Consider the following 25,491-nt stretch of genomic DNA (forward strand, 5'->3'; position numbering starts at 1 on the left):
CTGAAGGCAAAACTCCCATTGACATTGACTTCAAAAGAGACTGAATTTCACACAGTGAAGAATCTACACACAGAGCAAGATACTGTCCCAGCTGAAGTCAGCACCAATTTTATATTTGTTTCAGTGGGAGTAATAAATGGCTAGAATAATATTTATTTGGAAAGAGTCCTCATCCTTTTACAAGTGGTACTTCAACTTTCTGATAACTTGTTTAAAAGAACCTGATCCAAATTACATTACATATAAGGTATAAAGGAAATTCCATCATCCTGGTATCTTATAGGTTTTAAATTAGAGCTGTGTACATGTTTTGTTTGAGTTTTTTCCTTTCTGCTGATAGTTCTGGGGGGAAAAAACTTGGTTTGATCTGAACGGAAACCAAAAATTCTGTAAAATTTTGGCAAACCAAAGTCAGCACAATTTGTTTTGAACAAGATGCTTTATTTGGCACAATGTTTTGTTCCATTATGGGCACTTTTGAAAAATAAATAAAAGCAGTGGAGGTGAAGGGCTTGATTCACAAAACAGCAGCAGGAGGAGGTAATGATGCCCACCTTATAACTTCTATCCCAGTGGCGAGGGCACTCACCTGGAATGTGGGAGACCTGGATTCAATGACTGCACCCTAAACTGGGTGGGGGGTATATCACTTTAAGGGTGAGGGGTAAGAGAGAGGTACAGATACTGCAGCAAATGGAGTGTGGGTCAGTGTGGCGACACTGACTTATCCCCCAGGAACCGTAGGAGCTGGGGAATTGGTAAGGGGCAAGCCCGGCAGGAGAAGTTCCTTTTTCCCAGGTCAGGCAGAGCAGCACGCACCCTCCCGTCCTCCTGAAAGTGGCAAAATACCAGGTCTGGTCAGGACCCATGTGGGCATTGCACTACTCACTCCTTTTTTGGGGGGCTGGGAAGGAATTTTTCCCTCACCACCAAGGTGGAATGAGGCTTTTTTTGCCTTCCCCAAAGCAGGTTCCGGAAGGGCTTTGTTATGGTGAGTAGGGAAGGGAGTTAGGCTATGATGTTGCAACTCACTATGTAAGTGTGGGGCGACTGCCCAGTGCAGGTACTCCATAGGGAAGGGATACAGTGACCAGATAAATGGCCTGATAAAGGACTTAAAGGAGGTGTTTGTTAAAGGAGCAGAATGCAAAGGAGGGCACGCGTTTGGAGTGCCTGTGACTGGCACGTCAGGGATCTCCACCCTCACACACGTTTATAGATCACTGTCATTCTTATTTGGGGGTCTGGGAGATGTTAAGGTCCCAGCATTGGCTTGGCTGGGGACCTGGCAAAAGCCCCTGGGTAGATGTTGAAATGATCATGTAGTTACCTGCACAGCATACCTTCATCGGCTGGGCAGTCCCAGACATCTCATAATAAAGTTGTAGCCTGATTAAACCATTCCAGTGTCTCCTGCCCTCCTTTTGGTATAGCCGAACAATACCCTTCTCTGCCTGATGTAGAATAATGATTTAAACCTAGTTCTTCCACCTCCTTGGAACATGCCCTAACCACTAGGTTATTAGCTATTCTGGGCAGGTCTCTCTCAATCTCTTCTGTGGAGGCTGTGTCACGGTGTATAAATAATTAAACAGCCCTCCTCTGAATTTGGGGTGGGTGTGTGTTTCAACAAAACTATTTAACAAATTCATGACCAATTTTGGGTTGACAAATGGCTTTTTTTGGGGGGTGGGAATTATTTGAAATTTAATATGGAGCTGGGAAAAATGTTTTAAATAGTATAATTATAAATCTTGAATATGCTTTCTTTAGTTCCATTTGTTGCAGCTCTAGAAAGAGGAGGGTGCATTGGGTTATTCTGAACAGTTAAGGAGCTCATCTCTGCTATCCGGAGGACTACTTCATACTGACTGACTATACAGAAAAACTAGGGACCTGATTCCCTGTTGCCAAACTCCTTGTGGTCACAGCAGTGCCAAGTGAGTGTTAAATGGGTGTGAAATGCTTTGCATTTTGCCTGTGTTTGCACTGGTGACAATGACCTCAGAAGGAGCAGAGCAATGGAGAATCAGGTCCTAAAATTGTTTTAGATGTAGATTTCTCCCTGCTGATAAAGGAGACAGAATATAGAGCAACCCCAGGTAAACTCTGCCATCACTTACAGCCATACAATCCCAAAGGATATCCATATCAGTAGGAAGGAAGACATTCACCACAGCATGACTTCTGATTCAGTGCCATCAAAATCAATGACACTATTGTTTAAGGCCAGAATTTGGCCCACTGCATTATCCTGTTTTCACAAAAAGTATTACTGTTAGTTGCTATGGGCCACATCATTCCTGTGGGAAGAGGGTCTGGAGCAAGAAGACTGCAGAAATTTCAGAGAGATTTCCCTAAATTATCTCATTGAGAGAAGGGATTCCCCTCCCCACTCCGTTATGATAGTGCTCTGCACACAGGTACAGAGTTAATAGAAAATGTGACAGCAAATGGGACTCAAGAATATGTAGCATTGTTTACGGATTTAGGAGGATTAATACAACTTATTGTAATATGTAAAGGGTCTATTTACCGAAACCTTAAATAATAAACAGCTATGACAAGGTACAGTTGATTTCCCAATAGATATGCAGCCTAACTTGCTTCAGGGTTGAGAGGTATTTCATGCTTTGAGTGGATCTCTTTGTTTTGCTAGGAATTCCTTGCAGATTCTGTACAGACCTATGAAGTCTCTGACCTTATTGCTCAAGGTTGGCCGGGACTTCACGGGCCTTGCATAGACAATATGCATCAATATAGCTCAAATGTATGTGGGTTAGCAGTTCAGGATGCATGTCTTCAGGTAGTATGTCCCTACTGCCTTTATAAAGAAGATCATTTCATAATCTCAGTTTTTCTCAAGATATCCAGTATACACAAATAATTACTCTCATCTCCCTTCCTGTCTGGCCATCCTGACATCATGATGACAGTCCTGAGTGCTAGTTACACAATGTCTGTTTGGAGCTGTCTCTTAATCTGCAGAAGCCACTTATCTGTCAAATAGGAATTCTTCTTGGTTGATATGTTCAAGTTCTTGATGAAACTCCTCCTCTTGGTATATACTTAATACTGATGAGACTCAAGCAATATATTTTCTTTTGTGGCACTGCTGTTCTAGGTGCAAAAAAACACACCCCCCTCCAACCCCCCCCAAACCACCTTCTTTTGTATTATACACAGGGCCGGCTCCAGGGGTTTTGCCGCCCCAAGCAGCCAAAAAAAAAACCCAAAACCCCCAAAAAACAAAAAAAAACCCACACCACCACCACCACCAAAAAACGCGGTGGTGATCTGAGGCAATTCAGCAGGAGGTCCTTCTCTCCGACTGGGACTGAGGGACTCTCCGCCGTATTGCCGCGGAATAGCTGGACCTGCCGCCCCTCTCCGGAGTGGCCGCTCCAAGCACCTGCTTGCTAAGCTGGTGCCTGGAGCTGGCCCTGATTATACATCCAAGTGATATTTTTTACATTAGCACTCCTGGAAGATGTTTTGGAGCTCATGATAAAGGCTTTTGGAAGCTGGATTTCAAATGTTTGTAGTCTATGTCCAGGGGACATTGTTTAAACTTGGTTCATGCAAAAAAATGGCTAAACATTTCTTCTCTGCCTCAGCATAGTTTTTGTTGTACTGGAGATAACCTCCTAGAGGCATATGCTACACACTGACCATTTTGGAGCAGCATTATTACTAATCTGCATTCACTGAGTAGTTAATTCATTTTACATAATATTTTAGGACCATATGACTGGTCACTAACTTTGGTTTGTTTGAATGGATCTTATTGTTTGGATTCTTAGCACTATCCAGCATCTCTCTTTACTGGTAAGTCTCTTAAGGATTTCACTGATCTGGGATAGGTGTGGCAAGAATTTTGACACATAATGAACAAATCACCCAAAGCACTGTGTGTCCAGTGAATGTTAAACAATCAGCATGCTGGGTGAATCTGGAAGCAACCCTTAAGGTCAGGACATATCAAAAAGGTATTGTAATGGTAAAAAGGGCCATTCTTGGTAGATAAAGATGGATCAAGATTTATTGGAGCCCTGGGCTCAAACAACATTTCGGCCTCACCCCCTTTGCCATGGGGCCCTGCCCTCTGCTCCTCCCCTTCCCCCCAAGGCTGCACCCCCTGGCCAGGCTAGAAGCTGAACCTGGGCCATGGTAATAGTTGTTCAGAGAGCCTGGGAGCGAACCAACTATTTAATGTAAAATGAACACTGGCTTAAATCTGAGTCCAACCTTTGATCCAAAGTCTTTTGAGTTTCAAAAAGTTTGGTATACTTTATTAAATGCCTCTGCATTTACTGGTTGAGAAAGGAAATGAAAATACCCTGCCAACCTCTTGCTGTGTTTGTCACTTCAATGGAACCAGAACCAGAACATTTTTGGGGGAAACTTTCAGCTTGATATCTCAGACAAACTTGTGAACCTTTCCCTCATTGCCAGTCTTGGTCATAATAATAAATTGTGTAGGGGGGGGGGAAGAGAGAGAGAGCCTTCGAGTTAAACTTGATTAAAGGAAATGGGAACACAGCTTTAAAATTCTACACTGATTACTAATAATGCCAAACAACCAATAAGAAAAAGTTCCTTTCTGGTCAATTTTGCTGTTTTTCTCTTCTCAGTCATACCGGTAGTGACTTGTCAGGCAATATTTGTGTGCTTTGAAGTCCAGCCGGCTACTTTTGTTTTTTGTTGTTCATGTTCTGTGCTACTTTCCACTGTTAGAAACCTTTTGGCTGTGGAATTTTAGCCTGTTCATGTAAAATGTAAGTATAAGTACCATTTTTAGATACCAGAATATTTAATCAGAAAAGAAATTCCTGGTAAAACATTTTTTTAAATGGGTGGAGATTTATTGCTCTGTTCATTTTTATAGTTTCTTAATCTGGCTCGAGGCACTGGGAATGGGGCCATAGACTCTTTGGTACAGAGCCTTTGCACAGCCTATGTGTTGTGCTGAATCACAACACCTGCACTAGCCTAAACAAACCTTTTTTTTAAGCCCCTTGAGATTTTAGACTTCCCAATAGCATTTTTTCCAGGCTGACTAATATAGTTATAAGTGCATCTAACATTTAGAAACAGAAATATTGAACTACTTAAACTTGGCCTGAGCATAATTAAATTATAGCTGATGTTTATTGTTAATTCTAGGAAGAATTATGAATGTTTTAGTGGTATGAGAGATTTTGGATATTGGTTTGTATGATACACTTTTGTTATTATTACCATATGCACAAACCCTCTGAGTTTTTATTGTGCATTTAACTGCCATAAGTAATTGAGAACAATAGAAAAAAATGTTGCTTAGTTCAATTGAATGTTTTCCATAGTTCCATTAAAATAAATTTTTGCAGGGCATTTTTTTTTGCTTGCTGCCTTAAGACTGTTAACATTTGCTTTGCAGATCTATGATCTTACAATCTAATGATAAAAAAACAAAAAAACAGAGATTAAGGAGGTATGGCCTCTTCCTCCCAAACTGGCAAATATGTCCTGTGTGCATTTGGGCAAGTAACCTAACCCCTCTGTATCTGTTTCCAATTTGTAAAGTAGGAATAATAATACCTACCTCACAAGGGCTTTGTGGGACCTTAGTTCATTAATCTTTGTAAATTACTTAGAGATCCTCAAATGGAAGGGGCTATAGAACCACAACATTTGATAATAATTGACCCATGATAGGATCAGTTAATTCAGTGTGTTTTGTGTTGTCTTCCTTTTTTGTCAAGTGAACATTCAGAGCAAATAAGCACCTGTACTTGATTGTCCGTAACTACAAATGGTATGTATTTATTCTTTAAAAGTGTCTCCTGTTTAGATGGCCATAAAATCTTATTACCATAAGCCATGAGTATTATTCTCATTAGTCATATGTGAACTCAGTTGAAAACCTTTATAACATTGTTATTTATAGGGTGGGGCAGTGACACTGGATTTAGTTACAGCAATAGAAAAGTGATAGCACGCCTTCTACAAAGTTAATGTTGTGAAGCATCTTTGGTCACATGACTTTGATTGTTAGTATGACCTCACAAAGTAGAGCCATATCTTGTTTATCTCATACTAACTATTGCCCTTTCTCTAACATACCCTTTTTTTGAAAAGTGAGTGAGAACGTGAAGTAATTTTAAAGCATTTGTAGTCCTCTGTCTCACTGACTGATTTCAATCCAGTTGCCATCCAGTACAACATAGTAATGGCACTAGCTTTCCTGTCTGATACTTTCTCATGATTGATACAGGTCAGGTGTCCATGTTGAATTTTTAAGACCTTTTAGCAGACTCTGATACTGTTGCCCCAGAGGATTCGTTCACTCCCCGGTGACACCAGGCTAGGATTGAGAAAAGTGCATTTCATCTCCTTTTTTGCAGAGCAATCTCAGAAGGTGTAGTTGGGCAATGGTTTATCTGTAGAGCTGGGCAAAATGCCATTTTGGCCGACCCAAAACTATTTATGATGTGTATGCTGAAAAGTTTCAACAAACCAAAAAACTGAAATATTTCAGTAATGTCTAAATGAACCTTTTATTTTCCATACCACTGAAACAGTTCCATTTTTATTTTTGGACATGAGTCACAAAAGGGCCGGAGGTAGACGTGCCTGTGCCCTCCTTATAACTGGAGCTCTGACTGATGTGGAGAAAGGACTTGTACTTGCGTCTTCCACATTCTAGGTGGGTGCCCTAATCCCCAACCTATAGCGTCATCTCACTCTCTGTCCTTGGTCCAAAGACTATCCATTGTCATTCCTGATGAATAGTCAGTGTTCCAAGCATAAAAATGATTTTATGGCCTAGTTGTTTGTTAGTGCAGTTATGTGGAATATGGGAGACCCAGGAGCAAGACCCTGCCCTAGTGAGGCTCCATGGCAGAGATGTAAAGCCCTGGCCATTCTGCTTATACCACTGGGAATCAAAATGTAGAATTTTTCTGGCCTGACCTCACTATAATGTCAATGAGAATTACAACAGAGCAAGAACTGCAAGCCGAGGCCTTGTGTACCTCAAACAGAATAGAGATCTTGATAGACTGCAGTCGTAATAAAATAGAGAGTCCACTTATAACTAGCTGAGTAATCACTTTAGCTTATACCCCATCCTTCTCCCTGAAAATCCTCACTTGCCAAATCTTAACATAAAGAATTTGGCACACACAACTAGTCATCTCTTCTTCTGTGTAAAGTGCCCCACATGTGAGGCACACATACAGAGAAAGTTTGGGTAATGGTTGGCTTGGCAAAGAGACTTTTTTGGACGGATAAAAATTCCCAAGGTCTCTGTTTATTTATATAGTTCTTGGAATAACCTTGGTTTCAAAAGGCTGCTGGCCAGCTGCTGAGACAGCGTTCCAGCTAATGTATTCCCAATGCAATCACCACACTTTGCTTTTCCCATCATGATATCCCCAAAGCTGCTTTTGGTTAAATCTCATGACTGGGATATAGGAAAGTTCACATTAAGTCAAAGCTCACGATGCCACAATGTTTCTTTTTTTTAACCAAACCTTTTTTTTAATGGAAATCTACCCACTTCCAGTTGCTTTAGCCCAGACTATTTCAATGTATGTATGAGGGAAAATATATTTGCAGTATAAGACATGATTGAAGTATATATAATACTGTATGACCAAAAATAATATGGTGGATCTCAAACATTATATAGGAAGAAGCCGCCTTTTGCAAGTATGCTGAAAATTCTCAGTCAGTGACTATGATAGCAGAACTGGTCCTAAGGTCCCCTGGTCCTAAGGTCCTGTGACTTCTGTAGTTATGTCTTTTTTTTTCCCAGGCATTGCTTTCAGCAACCAAACCTCTGTGGCACGGAGCCATGACAACAAACTACTTTTTCCCTGACTAGACAGAAGATTGAAGGAGTGAGACTCAGAGCAGTTTTATGGGCAGTGAATAGTGAACAGAAGAGACTCAGAGATGTGTTGTGGGTACAGCAGGAGAAATGAGAAAAAAATATTTCCCTCTCTTCACCCCATGGTAATTCTTGCACTTCCTCTAAAAATGTGAAGCCAGAAATAAATAACAAAACAAAATAATGAACAAAATGAAAATGTGAAGAAAGAGGAGGAAATTTCATTGGTTTCAATGAGGGCTGAATATAAACATACAATTTGGTCCAGAATTTTTAAATATATACTTTATACTAATGGAGATTTGAAAATTCCAGCAGCTTTTCCAATATGGCCTGAATGCAGCCAACAGCGAGGTTAGCATGCATCCAGTACACTATTCTTTAAAAATGTAAGGCTCCATTCATCCCAAAAATTTTCAGTCTGTTTAAAAATATTTACAATATTGAGATGTGAGACTCCATAAAAACTTCACTTGCAATGTTTCAAAGAACCAGAATTCATTATTTTGCACAGACTGTACTGGTTTCTTTTTTAAAAAATGCACTCAGAGCCAATAAACCCTTATGCAGTTGGCTGTGTGTAACAGATAATCTGAACTTTAAAGACCCAAAAAGCAGACTTCACTAATTACCCTTTCTTTCCTCTGTGTATCTATAAACATACTGTATTACCTATACCTGACTTAAAAATTTCAGTATGAATAGTGGGGGTTTTGTTGATCAGATATAATATAGATAGATTTGATTATTCATTTAAAAGCTACTGGCTGAGCTACTTAAATAGTTAGGCTTGGTCAGTTCTATCTGGTTTCCACATGTGTTTCCTGTTTTTCTTCTAAATTCTATACTGCTCAGGGACCTAGGGAATGTGAGTCCAGGATTTTCCTGAAAGGAAGGACTGCTTTGTTCATTACTGCCATGGGAACGTGTTAAATTTAAGCATGTGTAATACAGGTCTCAGCTGTGTTTCTCCAATAGGCAGATATCAGTTTAGCTCATTACAAACATAAGTCCAGAAAAAAAAGCTGCGTTTGAACTATTGGGGGGAGGGGGATATTTATGTATTATTTACCCAAGATCTCTTGACACTATCACTTGTAGTCTGCCAAAACCAGTTCAAATAACTTAAAACAATGACTTTGAAATATGTAATTAAGGTAGCTACAGTTTTTAGCCCTTCTATAAACAATTCGGAATACATCAGTAGTCTTTGTCAATCAGCGGGAATGTATCAAAAATGTGTTTGTTTGAAATCCGTGACAAGTGAGAAAGTGGTGTTTTGCTTTTCCCCCAAACAGTATGTTTTAATTATAGGTAATTGTCCCTTATTATTGTAATCTACAGTAACCCCCTAGAAATTTCTTAAGAGCTAACTTTGTAACTGTCCAACTAAGAGTAATAAGAGACTGAAGGCTAGATCCATGAAAGGACTTAGGTGCCTAACTGCCACGTTGGGTGCCATTAAGGGTATGTCTTCACTACCGGCCAGATCGGCGGGCAGCGATTGATCTAGCAGGGATCGATTTATCTAGACACGATAAATTGATCCCCGAGTGCTCTCCTGTTGACTCCTGTACTCCAGCTCGGTGAGAGGCGCAGGCAGTGTCAATGGGGGAGTGGCAGCAGTCGACTCACCATAGTGAAGACACCATGGTAAGTCGATCTAAGTAAGTTGACTTCAGCTACATTATTCACGTAGCTGAAGTTGCATAACTTAGATCGATTTCTCCCCCACTCCCACCCCCAGTGCAGACCAGGCCTTAGATTGTCAAAATCCCTACTCAGGAGCTACCTAACTCTATGGGTACCTAAATTTCTGCCAGTGAGCATGCACATAGCTGCCTCTGTCAAAACTTCTGGACACCTAGCCCCAGAAGGATCTTCAAGTGCAGTGCTCCCTTGCTTATCGTGCCAGTAGGGCCTGATTTGGTAGGCAGTCTCAGAGCATACCTAACTCTCTATAAAATAGCTGGAGGAGGAGGTAACCTCCTTTTAACTCTTTAGCCCCATGGTTAGATCGCCCACCTGGAATGTTGGAGACCTGGGTCCAATCTTCCTCCTCTACCTGATGAGGAAAAGGGATTTGGAGCAAAGCCTGGATCTCCCAACTCCAAGACATCACCACTAACACAGTCTTTTGCAATGTTTCTGGCCAAAAAAAAAAAGGCTTGGTCACCTATCTCTCAGTTGTGAATCCCAAGTGGAGATAGGGGGCTTCCTCCAGCCCAGACTTTGGCACCTAAGGCCCCTTTGAGGGGCAGGCTTTATGCCACACCCTTCTCCTCAGCATATCCTAATGGCTAGCTTAGGCAGCTCCCCACTCAGCATGCTAGCTTTCATGGATCACATTCTGGGCACTTAACTCTCCCTATGCCTTGTATGGGGAGCCTGGGTGCTTAATTCAGGACTGTGGATTCCACTGGATGCCAAGGCACCTAAAAGTTAGGCATTGTCATTGGAACACTTAAGTCCCTTTGTGGATCTAGCTCTAAATCTATCACAGCCAGATCATTAATTATAGTATCCACACATCTACATGTGTGCAAAAACTTATGCCAGGAATATCATAGTTAAAAGCTATTTTTTTTACAATTAAAGTACTGCTTTCTTTTCATCAGTTGAAAGGTAAAATTTACTATTTTGAGACTAGGATTTTTTGTTATTTCCTATGTTAAACATTAACCATATGTCCAGTAGTCTCGTAACGTGACGAATCACATGGTTATGGAGTTTCCTTCATAAAAATTAAAGCTGAATATAGTATATAACAAGCCCTCAGTGTGTAAAAGGTATTTCAAAACTATCTGTTAAGGATATGATGTTCATAATGTACCTATTTAATCATATAAAGCATTTTGGTATAACGCAGTGTGGAAATTATTCAGACAAATGCTGTTTGTATACAAATTTGACAGTACTTTATACTAAATCTATTGCTTTCTAGTTAATGTGTTCCTGCTACTGCATAGATACTATGTAGATGAACAAAGTTATCGTTTTATGGATTCCAAAATTGATAGTTATCGTCCAATTGATTCATATTGATTACTAGGTTCTCAAGGCTGGAATATATTGTAATTTCTGAGCACATTATCAGGAGATATTTTTTTCTCATTGTCTTTTGTCTTGGGTATTTCTAGGAAGTACTAGAATACTTGTAACTGTATGGAGACAAACAAGTTTGAAGGTGTAAATGAATTCTAAAATTACATTAAGTAGTGTTATCAGAACTTGAAAGTATAAGGGACCTGTGGAATATGAAGAATTCATCACCTGCCTTTTTAGGCAGAATTCTACACAGACAATATTGCACAGCTGGGTCAGAAGAATAGTGGTAAAAGGATCGAGCAGAACACTCCTATGATGATTTTCTTTCTAGTATGTTTGTTTTGGCCTATGTAAGAAATGAAATCCATATTGGGTTTGCTATGTGACTGTGATCTTCACAGTATCCTGTGTTAAACAGCAGAATCCTAAAACCAAGCTCAGATTGTCCAGGGCACATGAGAAGAAAGACAAGATGCACGAGATGTGGTTTAATTAGGCTGCAACTTTATTAACTTATCTGGGAACTTTCTGGTAATAACTCAGACAATGCAGGCCATGATTCCTTCCTTAACTGTGTCCACCTGGGAGAGGGCTTCAGTTCCCCCAACCCCATCCTCCACAGCTGGTGCCATTATATTGCTGACACCCCATCATTCTCCCCTCAAATGTGGGTTAAGGAGCTGGAGAAAGGGGTTGTCTCCTTGCTGTACCAGATATTAGGAGCCCCACCCAACTCCCTAGCTTCTTTAGAGGATCCCTTCTCCTAAATCCTCTTCCAGTTCTGGTTTATCAGGGAACAAGAACCCCTATGGGATGATTACCTGCACTAGACACTTTCCAAAAGGAGGTGCAGAATTAGATTGGCTGCTTTCCCTGCCCTCTGATCACTAACCCGTGTTTCCAAAGAGTTAATAATTCCTTCCCTAAGCCCCAAATATATCCTCTCCCCTGTCAGAGTGGTGTATCTATATTTTCTGAATAACTCAGGTGACAAATCTGATCGGTCAAATCCAGCCACCTCCTAATTCACACATTTTCCAGCCTCGTCACCCCACAGAGACCTGACAATTCCCTGCCATATCCCTCCAGCAGCATTTCAGACCATTTTTACAGTAACCCCTTGTGACGAACTGGGAATGTTCTTGATGTTTTCTCTGAATGCTGTGTTGGTGCCTCAGGTTCCCCTATGCAGTTCTTGAGTGTCCAGGTGGTGGGATAAGGGTGTATGGTTGCTGCAGAGCAAAGGGCCAGTGTACATAAATGCCTGACACTCTGTCTCCTAGCAACTGATGGCCTGGGCCTCTCCCCTGCAAAGGTGCCAACTGAAGGTGTTGGAGACAAAGAGATCAGGTGACCTCCTGGCCCAGGAAAGGGAAAAAGCCCAGAGAGGAGGGGGTAGGGGGGGGGGTTGGGTTCAGTTTGAAGCTGGCTGGAAAATAGAGAGGGAAGCCCCGATGGGACTTGGGCTTCCCAATGGGGCTGTGGCCACCCTGGGGGCCCCAGATGGACCTAACTAAAGGGGGTCCTGTTGTCTGTGCCTGCAAGATCTGTCTTGGACTGTGTTCCTGTCGTCCAAATAAACCTTCTGCTTTACTGGCTGGCTGAGAGTCATGGTGAATCGCAGGAAGCTGGGGTTGCAGGGCCTTATGTCCCCCTACACTCTGTGACACCTCTAGGGGAAAATGTCCTGGATCTGCCCTAAATCTCTTTGCCCTGATTGATTCAACCCCCACATAAAATCCCAAATTGTTTTCACCAGGATGTCGGGTGGGTGCTTCCTGGCTGTCAAACAGTAAAGGGCATTGTTTGGTCTCAGAGCATGCCCCGAATTGCTTCCCCTCCAAGGCCCAACGACAAAGCTCCAGGAGAACTAGCCATTCACCTGTGGGGCCAAGGCTCAGTACTGTACCTGTAGATCCAGATATTGCCCCTTATGACCCTATTCCCTTGCTTCTTAGAGCATGCTCTTCCATCCATGCCAACTCAGAGCTGTCTCCTCCCTGAGGCCCTGCAACTGAACTTCCATCTAGGCCTCAGAAGAGGGCTCTGGCCAGAGGGATCGGGATTATTAACCTTTCCCATGTGCAGAGGGGCCAATGGCTTACCTGAGGCCACTAGCCAGCCTACCAGTTCAGGTGATGCTTCTCCAACACACCCAGCCCCACCTTCTCCCAACTTCAAAGAAGAGGCAGATCCTTAAAGGAGTCCCTATCTCTTTTTTCCTGCCTATCTAGACAAAGACTTCACACCTTTGAGTTTGCAGGAGATGCATTCCCTGTCCGGGATATGGCCCTCTGGGTTACTCAGGTGGCTTGGAGAGGGAAGCCAGAAGTTTAAAAAAACCTAACAAAACACCTGGGGTGATGAGATCATGGGTGCAAGGTCCAGAGATAATCCCACTTTTAAAAAAATATTGTTTTATAAATATTAATCAGACAGCAAAGTATTTTTCTTCATCTGATTGTAGAAAATAATACCTATGATGGTGGTTCATAGAATCATAGAATATCAGGGTTGGAAGGGACCTCAGGAGGTCATCTAATCCAACCCCCTGCTCAAAGCAGGACCAAACCCAACTAAATCATCCCAGCCAGGGCTTTGTCAAGCCTGACCTTAAAAACCTCTAAGGAAGGAGATTCCACCACCTCCCTAGGTAACCCATTCCAGTTCTTCACCACCCTACTAGTGAAAAAGTTTTTCCTAATGTCCAACCTAAACCTCCCCCTCTGCAACTTGAGACCATTACTCCTTGTTCTGTCATTTTCTACCACTGAGAACAGTCTAGATTCATCCTCTTTGGAACCCCCTTTCAGGTAGTTGAAAGCAGCTATCAAATCCCCCCTCATTCTTCTCTTCTGCAGGCTAAACAATCTCAGTTCCCTCAGCCTCTCCTCCTAAGTTATGTGCTCCAGCCTCCTAATCATTTTTGTTGCCCTCCGCTGGACTCTCTCCAATTTATCCACATCCTTCTTATAGTGTGGGGCCCAAAACTGGACACACTACTCCAAATGAGGCCTCACCAGTGCTGAATAGAGGGGAATGATCACATCCCTCGATCTGCTGGAAATGCCCCTACTTATACAACCCAAAATGCCATTAGCCTTCTTGGCAACCAGGGCACACTGTTGACTCATATTCAGCTTTTCGTCCACCGTAACCCCTAGGTCCTTTTCTGCAGAACTGCTGCCCAGCCATTCGGTCCCTAGTCTGTAGCAGTGCATGGGATTCTTCCGTCCTAAGTGCAGGACTCTGCACTTGTCCTTGTTGAACCTCATCATATTTCTTTTGGCCCAATCCTCTAATTTGTCTAGGTCCCTCTGTATCCTATCCCTACCCTCCAGCATATCAACCACTCCTCCCTCAGCGTATCAACCACTCATCAAGCCTTGTAGAGTCACATGAAAGATTCCTGCAAATTAGGGAGAAATGATAGTTTTCATACCTGGTTTGGAATTTCTAATATTTTTTTAAAAAACAATACTTCAAATATTTGACTTTTCTATAATAACAGACACATAAAACATTCTCTGTTCATGTGAAGCTAAATCACCACCTGCCACAGAAAATCCCAAGTCGGGAGAAATTTACACAGGGAACCTGTGCATAGCTCACTACAAATTGCATAGAAAGTTTTACTGAATAATGAGGTGTTTCCAAAATATACTTGCCTTAGGCAGAGAGTGAGAAACAAAATTGATCCTAATAAATGGGCAAAAAGGTGGGGATAGGGGCTGAGGAAATAACAGATTTGGGAAACTAGCATTTTGCTCCTGTCGCTATGACGAAATTATAGAGTATGGAGCCACCTAAGAAAAGGATTGTATTTCCTGGTACAATTAGGGAGGAGCTAAATATTTTATAGATAAAAATGGAAGTTATTAGACACTCTCTTGAGGTAGGAAAAGTTCTGAATCCAGATAACATAGATCTTTGGTATTTAAAGGGAATGAGGCTAGAAATCAGTGCTGTTCTCCAATGACTTGTCAGACTGCTGAGGACTGCAAAAAGGAAAACTTAGCACTATTATTCACAAAGGAGCCCTACCATAAGCAATTATAAAATAGTTATTTTAATGTCCACAATGGGGAAAATATTAGGAGTAATAATTTGACTAGTTTTAGAACCTTGCTGAATTCATAGTAAGAACAAGTGCACAAAATATTGATGCTAAAACAAGCCAGACAGAGCAAGGGAAGGGGAGCCAGGGATTCTCAAAAAAGAAGAGGGTCTTATACTAGATCATTTTTATTGCAATGTAAAATCCTACCTTTTAAGATCACCTTTTTGTCTTGATCCTGCTCCCACTGAAGTCGACAAGAGTTTTCCCATTGACTTCAATCAGAGCAGGATTATGCCCTTTATGGGCTTTGATAGACTTTGATAGCTTTACTGACACTGAACAATAAATTATTCCCCAAGTGGTCCCACTGACTTCAGTAAAGGTGCTTCTAAGGTATCAAAATCAGGCCCTATGTTAGGATAATCGTCTTAGGCCAATGAGGCAGTCATCATCATGTTGCTATTATGCCTCTGGTGGTTAGGGCAGTGACAAAGCTCCTCCACTCCTGTTTGTAGTGAGGCCACAAAATGTAAATATCAGCACCTGCATTTCTAACTGTGTAGGAAGAGAATTGTACTTACACACAAAAAAGTACATATTGATTTTAGGGTTGCTCTTACTGTATGAAGGACCTCTTTAATCCAGAGTAGAAAGGTAGGTAACCAAATCTGTCTCCACACCTCATATTTAGTAAATATGAAAATGTAAGAACATTAAATAAGTAGTCCTTGCTGCACAAGTAATAATATTATGAAGGTGTAGCAATGATGAAGAATGCAACCAGATTTAGAAATTTCAGCTGTAAAGTTCTATAAAACAGTACTGTTTAGGCATTATTACTATTAAAATAATTAAGCGGTTTTTGAACCCCATGGTAACTTAAGTCCTATCAATTTCCACTAAGAGGAAGAAAGTAATAAGGCTATCTTCAGGTCTGGCTACATCTAAAGGGCTGCGTTTATACTATAGTTTGGATAGGAGACATCCACACAGTTCTAATTGTATTATTTTATTTCGGTTGGATTCCTTTGACAAAATCCTGATAGCTATTTAAATTCCTTAACAGGTAACATTAACCCAGGGATCTCAAACGCGAATCAGCACGAGGGCCACATGAGGTCTAGTACATTGGCCCTAGGGTCACATCACTGACACCTTTTCATATAAAGATATAAAAGCCCCACTCCCAGCCTTCCCCCCACCTCCACCTCTTCCCTGAGGCCCTGCCTCTTCCCACCCGTTCCCCACCCCCATTCCAACCCCTTCCCCAAAGTCTCCACCCTAACTCCCCTCCTCCCTGCCCCATTCCAACCCCTTCCCCAAATGCCTGCCCCTGTCCCGCGTCTTCTCCATCTCCTCCCCCTCCCTCTTGGAAAGCACTAAGTACCGCCAAACAGCTGTTTGGTGGCAGGAAGCGCCGGGAGGTAGGCAGAGGACTAGAGATGCGGAGCTTGTGGGGAGGGGAGACAGCGGGTGAGGGGAGCTTGGCGGCCACAGGAGATAACTCCAGGGTGGCGGGGAGCTTGGCGGAGCTCAGCAAATAACTCCACAGGCCGCGTGTTTGAGACCCCTGCATTAACCCAACCACAAAAGTTTTATTGTGAGTTTTTTGTTTAGCAAAAAATAATTTGCATCCTCTTGAGCAATCTTGATAAATACTTCAAGAATCCTTGTACACTGAATGTTAAAACTAGATGGCAGTAATTAAAAAGTCCTTGATAGTATATGATCTCATGCTGACTTTGTTTAGCACAACACCCACAGAGCGTAAGTCTTTTTTACCATTCTGGAGGTGCCTTAAGCCTTTTCCCCAGGGCCTGTTTATGCTTTCTAAATGGTTTCAAAACTGGTTTTGTAAAATCAAGTTTAAAACAAGGGAAAGCCATACTGTAGATCTGGTTTTAGGTAGGCTAAGGCCTCCTGACCCATTTCATGGAACCTGTTTCAGGACCACCTCAAGATCAGGCCGTCATACACCACTGAAATCTGAGTTTACCATTTGACTCTAAATAACTTAAAAACCAGGACACAGATTTGAAGGGCCAAATCTTCTGCCCACTTGGCAGAGCCAGCTGTGGGAGGGAGAATGCCCCTCTCCCAATGGAATGCAGTGTAGTTGTAGCCATGTTGGTCCCAGGATATTAGAGTGACAAGGTGAGTGACATAATATCTTTTATTGGACCAACTTTATGAGCTTGTCTCTCGTGAACAGAAGTTGGTCTAATAAAAGATATTATCTCACCCATCTTGCCTCTCCCAATGAACAGTTTGCAGAAAATTCTGAGTTAAACCTGTTCCCAGTGAAATTTGTCCCAGTGCATAACCATGTCTGTGGAAGGGGACAAAATGGCTCTAAATCAAGTTACTAGCCATGGTTTGACGATAATCCCTAGCCATTGTAGGCCTCGTGGAGCTGCCTATTAAAATGCCTGACCATTATTGAGAACCAAATTTACATGATTAATGCTGAGGTTTTTCATTCTTTTTAATATGAGCAGTGCATACACACCTCATCTTTACTTTTCTTAGTTTCTCATCTTTCCTTTCCTTTAGGGGTTCAGTTCCTCAAGAATAGCTACAGTATTCATCCATTATAAATATCCAGCTGCCACAGTTGTGCAGAAATTTTAAGGAAAAATCCCAGTTTGGACTGTCTTCTGGATTATCCTAATATTAGTGCTTTACCAAATGTCTCAGACCATGTCACAACCTTATACATGGTGCACTTCTTTTTTTTTTAAATGTTAACGTCTCTCCCATTTCTGCAATATGTTTTTAGCGCATAGTTTATAAATATATTCAGCTGACTAATTGATTTCTTTTGATTGTTGAAATGGCAGAGCTCCAGTTACTTTTTGTAGACTTTTGAAATTTCTCATCTCTGTATAGCTTATATTTGTCACCTGGGATTTTGTGACAGTTTATGTATTTTTTCCAGCAATAGAAAATCAGGCCACTTTTTGCCTTTGGAATTATTTCTCTCATTTTTAGGAATGATGTCCAACTATGAAGAGTTCAAAGACCATCTGTGATGGAGCAGATTAGTCACTGGCTTCTAAACTTCATCTTGATTGAGAAAAATAATGAGTCTGGACAGAGTCTAGGACATAAAATTGTTTTAAAATATGGGTTGCATAGTTGAAATTAGTTATCATTGGAGGCAAACTTGTTCTCTGTTTTCTGATTTAAACTAGAAAAGAGAAAAAAAGGAGGCAGATCCAGCGAATTGAGGCTGCAACCAGTTGATTACCTTTTATAAATCAGTGACTTTGCACTTACTTTTATTAGCATTTTGATTATATTTTTAAAATATTTTTTTAAAAGGTATTAAGTTTTGCATTGGAAGGAGAGTTGAAAAGTGGGACACAAAATATAGAGACTTATGTGATGAAAATGAGAGGATAAAGGAATTGTGAACAGATCGAATCAGTGCTAAAGTGTGACACAGCTAATGTGGTAAAAGAGTGGGTGGATCACTGCAAGAACAAGTGGAAACCACATACTTTTTTCAGCAAAATGGGAGGCATACAGATTATAATTCTCTGACCACCAATGATGATATTACTGTCTGTGTCTCTATTGTGTGTGTGAGTGTATACATGTATATATGTGTGGAGATAGACATACAGATATATACATATATCAATGCACACACAGGACAGAGAACAAAAACAAAAAGGACCATGAATTAACTGAGGAGAAAAGGCTAATAAAAATAGGTTTCAGAGTAGCAGCCATGTTAGTCTGTATCCGCAAAAAGAACAGGAGTACTTGTGGCACCTTAGAGACTAACTTAGGCTTGGTCTACCCCGGGGGGGGGGGTGTCGAACTAAGGTATGCAAGTTCAGCTACGCGAATAGCGTAGCTGAACTCGAACTACCTTAGTTCGAACTACTCACCCGTCCAGACGCCGTGGGATCGAAGTCTGCGGCTCCCCCGTCGACTCCGCCTCCGCCGTTCGCGGTGGTGGAGTTCCGGAGTCGACGGGAGCGCGTTCGGAGTTCGAACTATCGCGTCTAGATTAGACGCGATAGTTCGAACTCCGAGAAGTCGAACTCTACGCGTCGACCCAGCAGGTAAGTATAGACCTACCCTAAGATTCCTACTATATTTTCCACTGCATGCATCCGATGAAGTGGGCTGTAGCCCATGAAAGCTTATGCTCAAAAAAATTGTCTCTAAGGTGCCACAAGTACTCCTGTTCTAATAAAAATAGTTTTCCTTTTTTGCCTATGATATATATTTATTCCGGATTTTTTTAAAAATAAAAAAATATCTTGTTGGTCTGAATTCCCTCTCATGTTTTATTTTGTATATTGTCTATTTTAGGTTTTTGATAGCACTTCCATTACATTTTATGTGGTAGTGTGTGATGTTAGTTATGGAAGTGCTCTCAAGTGAAAAATTGCACTGGCATTCAAAATGAATAAATTTATAATTTGCTTGTGCAATTTGCATTCCTATGACTGCATCACTTGCCCATTAATCCAGCTTCCTTGGACATAGTCTAATATTCCAAATCCAGAGCGGTTTAAACAACCACCATTTGAAAATAAAAATCTGCCAGGGAAGTGTTTTCTCCTCCTCCTCCTCCCCCAAAATTACACCTGCTTGTGGGCTGGAAGGAGCATGATTCAGACATGGGCCAATTAAAGGTATTTTCTACATAAAAATATCATGGCTTAGAGTCCCTTTACTTCAATGAGGGCATCCAAAATTGGTGCCCATTAACAAAACAAATCTGGGTTTGCAAGAGAACTTCATTGCAATTCTAGATACTTGGAAAGAAATGTGTATCTTCATACTGTTTGACTTTATTTTGCTTTATTCAAACTGTCTCATACATTCTGCTGGGTTGAACCATGTTCCATTTTTATCAGACAGCTTTTTGCAGATCATCAGTTGTTAACTTGTCTGCGTGTGACAATTCTGTGGGAGATATCTGGGTAGCTACAGGTCAGGTTGCTTTGCAAAAACTCTATGGCAAATGATTTCCAGGGCATTCCTTCTAGTCAGCAGTTTGCCCTCTAAACAATTTTTCAGAACTTGCTTAACACATTCTATTTCCCATTGGCCTGAGGATAATGAATGGAAGACTGTCTGTGTTTACTATTTCTGTGCTTCAGAAATTCTTCGTATCCTACAGATGTGGTCTATGGCCCTTTGTGAGAAACTTGTACTATAGTTATGACTGAGAATGATTACCAAGAACTTGATAGTACAGTTATGAAGCAAGCTGGGTAGTAAATTTATTTCTAGCCACTTGCTGGTGTAATTGATTACAGTATGATTGTAATTAGTTTGTACTGTTTCAAAAGGTCTTCCTGCCAGTATATCAATAGCACTCATTCCTCATACATAATCAGGTAACAGAATTGGGTATAGCAGTCCTAATGCATGTTACATCTATGTTATGTATATGGCAAAGACAGGGTTTTTTTATAGCACTCTCAACTGGGCAATAAGCAAAAGTTCAGACACCTCTGAGTTTTATGTGCAGGTTGAGCATGTCAAGGATTGGATCTCATCCGTGACAAGTATCCTGATCTTTACATAGCACTTATTTTGTCAGTACTTGCTAGACATAAGAGCTATCTTCACTTGCCACAATCCTCACTATTGGTCTGGAGGGTATAATGGTGAATGATAAACTACTTGGACATGGTTTGTAGTACTCTGAGAAAATATTTTATTTTTGGCTGTAGCTGGCTCTAGTTGGCTGGCAGTAAGTATAATTTTCTGTTAAGTTTGTTCTGGTCGCTCACACACACAGTACTACTGTCTGGCTGTTTTTCTCTCAATGTTCTGAGTTCAAATCATACTGTTGGACATATCCTTATGAGCATATTCAACTACTTTGCAAGAACGTGTTATCTGCCTTCTATGCACATCAGTGAAAGTTCTTCCTATTTAATCAACACATACTCTGTAGAAATTAATAAAGAAAAAGTTATTTAAAACTGGAACTGAAGCAATGTACTGGTTAGTTCTCAGACATGCCCAAATCGTTTACAAAAGGTAGAACATACTCGCCAGACCAAGAGGAAATTAAGGTGGTATAAGTGAAAGGGTAGCCATCAGCCTGGCCAACTACTTTTCACTCTCACTAGCAGACCAACAACGTAGCCTAGTTTAATATCCATGTGTTTGCTCAGTAGCTTCTAACAATCCAGCTGGATGTACTCTAAACAGTTAATCCAGCCAGAGTTCCTTGAACCTTCTTTGAAGTCTTTCTGAACAATTGATACGGGAGCCTTAAAGTATAAAGGGAGAGGACTTGGTTGATTCCAGGAGCCTTCCTGAACTATACTGATATACAACAGAATGGTGGTGTTATTGTGGGATCATAATCTTCAATTTAAAAAAAAAGTATAACAAAGATCTGAACCTGATATCTCTTTTTTTTTAATTGATCCAGAAAGACACTGACTATATACGATGGTTTTATGAAGGAAGTCCAACCACTGTTGACAGTTTTATAAAATATAATTTACTTGGTTCCCTTTTGAATTGGGCTGTGGTACATCTTATTCAAAAGTACACACAACAGCATGGCAGTCAGTACTACTCTTGTTTTTCATATTTTATTTGTAAATCGGTGTTTTGTAGAGACCATTTTTGTACTGTTAAGTCCATTTCATTTTAAATCAGTCCTGAAATTCATTCTTTTTGCTAAGAAGCAGATAAAGTTGTTTTTAGGTGGTACAGAAGTTTGACCTCAGATTCAGGAGTTGGTACTTTCTTCCCACTGGGACAACTGGATGAAAAGTTCTATTTCTTTCACTGGACTGAAAAAATAAAGAAAGATGTTATCGTTGACAAAAGCACTGTAATAGTTGAAATATTGGCAGTACTTATTTTCCCTGCAGTAAAATTACTTTTTAAGTTTATAAATTTCAATTACATTGCCTAATTTCGTTCTTTTGGAATGATTACAGGGTCTTACTCTTGGTTACTTCCATCTTCTATTCCATGATGCATATACCTGGTAACAGCTTTAGACCCACTAAGTGTCATTACCAAGTAACCACAGGAACATGCAGCATAATTGTGAGTTACTTAGCATTTCCATTTATCATGAAAACTCTATGCAATTTCCACGTCAGTAAAGATTACAGGCTAGGAGTCAGCTCCTCAGCTAGTGTAAATTTGCATGGTTCTGTTCACTGCTCAGCTGAGGATTTGACCCATGATATGTGATTTGTATAATTCTTCCATGCCAGAATTTTGAGCCCTGTAACTTAAATTAAAACACTTCTGCTTAATCAATTGCACAATCTAATTACAGATAGGACATTTTTGATTTCTCTTTCAGTCCATTCATGGTTAAAGTATTTTAACATCATTTACATTAATTATGTTATCTATTATTAGTCTAACTACTGATTGGCCCTTTTCCTGTTGTCTTTCTAAAGGTGTGGAGGTGGTTAATTGGGACTGGATCATCTATGGTTTTGTTGTTGTTGTTGTTGTTGTTTAAGCGGAATATATTTTTTAAACTCAATTTTGTCAGAAAGGATAGAAGTATTTCTGTGAAGTCTTACAACTCATTTCAGTCTAATTGTTTTTGACAATTCACCTGTCACTTTAATAGGCTTCTGTAGGGTGAAGAAAAACAGATTTTTTTCCCCTTTAGACTACCCTGTCACTGTGATAGAAGTCAGAAACAGAGCACTTAATGTTTTATGATGAAAGTTTTAAAAGTTTTGGTTGTAACAGAAAGGCAAGAAACATCTGTAGTTGCAAAGCTAAGGATAAAAACCTGAAAGCAAGTTCTGTAAAAGCATTGTGATGATCTATCTTCTTTTGGTCTATTGCAGGGACTAGAAAGCAGAAATAACACCAGTATTTAAATGTCACTACTCAAAAAAAAAATCTTGGCAGCAAGTTTTCTCAGGCAGCTTGCCAATATCCTGATTCAGTGTTTATGGGAACATCTTGAAATGGCTCCCAAATTAATGACTATATCTTCCATCACTCCAGTCTGATGTCTGAACATGAGGAGAAATAAACAATAGTTAATGGTCTGGGAGCTGCTGGCAGATACAGTATTAGCTCTGGTTCTTATTTTCACTTACTAATAGCAAACAGTTCTGATCAGACGTTTATCTTTGAAAAACATATGCAATGGAAAATTGCACCTAAGATTGCTATCCATTTCACAGTCTCTTTCACAGGGACAGTTTCACACAAAACTAAATGATTTCATTTGACTGCTTGTTCAGATTAAACGGTTTATTCTAGAATATCTCTGTTCTCTCCAGTGAGAAGCCCGAGGCACCTGAACGTACTGTACTGTGGGTTTCCCTTTTGAACTCAGCAGGGATACATGTGTGTGCCAAAAAACTCTTTCCTGCCTAACACCAAAGACCAAGGTCAGCCACACAATTCTTTTCCGTGAAGCAATCAGATAGTATGTTGTCTTATGTGCCTTGATTTTATGAAATTTCAGTGTGTATTCATCTATATATATGACTTCAAGGGCTTCTATGACATCACAAATCATGAAAGCAAACCTCAAAGTTTTTTCGATAGAATCCAGGAATAGATTTTTATAGCCCTCTGGTGTTATATGTGGAGGTGATGTCCATGTGATAAGTTTGTCATGTGAATGAAACTTATGACATGCCCACATCTGCATCACCTTCCCACTAATCCCTCTGCAGCCTTGAACAATTATATGTATTTCTGGAGGGGAGGCTTTGATTTTTAAATCAATCTACAGAGAAATGTTTCCTCCCCAAATGTGGAATTTTCACCTCCCAACACTTACCTTAGCTGAGATCAAGGATAGTCATTATTCAGTCCTGGTCCAATAATAGCTGTTCCATATATAAAAATGCTGCAGTCCTAAAATCTGATATCCCCATAGTCCTATAGGACCAGACAGACAGGGGAACTTTTATACTATTATGAAGTGGGGAGATCCTCAACTTCCCAGTGGAATCCCTCACATGCTTCCAGCCCTGTGATCAGGACCCAAGACAATCCACATTAACACTAACATTTTAGATCTGGCAAAGCTATTTTAGATCATTTCTGTAGGCATTACACATTTATTAGTGTTTAAACGTTTCACTCCCACTGAGCTTTGCACCACTTTGGATGCATGTAATTAACATACCTGACCCTACAAGCATAGGGGTTACAAGATACACTCCCAATAATATTTTAAAAACTCTTTAAGATATTTCTGATAGTTTTACGATAACACGTGTGGCACCAACATATATATAGGGTGTGGTACAAAAATCCTAGAAGCAGTCATTTGGGAGGACCTGCGTATCTGTGGCTTTGTCACTTGTAAAGTGAACATTCCAATCTCACGTTGATAAAAATCTTTATACTACATTATGACATATTCCCCACTCATATAAGACATACATGTGAATCCTGAGGCCATCCTTTGCACTGGTTCCTTTATCTTCCTGCCATTTACTCTGCTCCTTTCTTCCAATGACCTTCTTTCTCCAGTCAGATATTCATGGCTCTTGCTTCTTTCACCCTTGCCCTTCCTAATGGCCTCCCTTGCTGTTTTCTCACTCAGAAACTACAGCTCTTTCTGTAGCTACTTCAGTGGTTTTTCTTACATCTCTAGTGACTTTCCTTTGAACACTGCTAGACTGGCTGGCTGTAAAGGCCTTTGTATGACTAAGGTGAGCATGAAGTAGCAGCAGTGACAGCCCTACAGATTTGAATGGGTAACTCCTGTAGTTTATGGGAGGGAGATTGCAATTATGAAATTTCAGAGAACTGAGGTTCTCCATAATATGGCATCTAGAAAAAAGAAAACGTCCATCTTTGTTATAAACCTTGCTTTCCTTGGAGGTTTGAGAAACACATGTTAAAACCAACCAATTGAAACTATTTATATATTCCAAAATAAGGGCTTAAAAACTTAGTTTTTGCCTGTTTAAATACTTTGACCTGCATTTTCAGACGTGACTAGTAAATTTGGGCACCTCAGTTTTGGGGATCTGATTTTCAAGAAGTGGTGAGCATCCACAGTGTTACAATCAGACCCCATTAAAGTCTTTCAAGTTGAGAACCAAATATTGAGGGAACCAATACCACTAGTCATTTCTGAAAATGTAGTCCTTATTCTGAACCTCCAAAGTAATTCATGGGTTTTTTGGGCTGCTGTTGTTGTGTGGATAAATGGTAACTACTAAGATTTGCACTCAAAATGTAGCTGCAGATGCAAAAATGGGCTGTGGTTTTTTAGTGTGCATAAATTTCACATGCAATAAAGGAAACTTAGACTCAGCCTGGCTAAAAATTTGCTGCATATTGTGGATTGTGTGAATAGTCTTCTTCCATCAGTTGAATGAGCATCTGCACTCATGTCAAAGGTATGAACTTGAACCTCCACATGCATAGGAGGAAAAATGCTCCTTAAACAGCTATAAAATATATGCACTCAGAACTACCATAACTAAAAGTGAAATTAGGTCCCAAAGACTCAGCATCAATATAGCTTATTTTAAGAGTATTCATGAACTAAGTA

General features: G+C 40.5%; 1 long non-coding RNA gene across 1 annotated transcript; it reads left to right on the plus strand.

Moving 5' to 3' along the window:
- The first annotated feature begins 12,240 nt into the window (after positions 1 to 12,240).
- Positions 12,241 to 23,360, plus strand: LOC123366411. The gene is made up of 3 exons (XR_006578065.1): positions 12,241 to 12,274; positions 21,923 to 22,034; positions 23,249 to 23,360. It is a non-coding gene; the product is annotated as an uncharacterized LOC123366411 (long non-coding RNA).
- The last annotated feature ends 2,131 nt before the right edge of the window (positions 23,361 to 25,491 follow it).

Source organism: Mauremys mutica, chromosome 3 (assembly GCF_020497125.1).
Source record: "Mauremys mutica isolate MM-2020 ecotype Southern chromosome 3, ASM2049712v1, whole genome shotgun sequence".
Taxonomy (NCBI): domain Eukaryota; kingdom Metazoa; phylum Chordata; order Testudines; family Geoemydidae; genus Mauremys; species Mauremys mutica.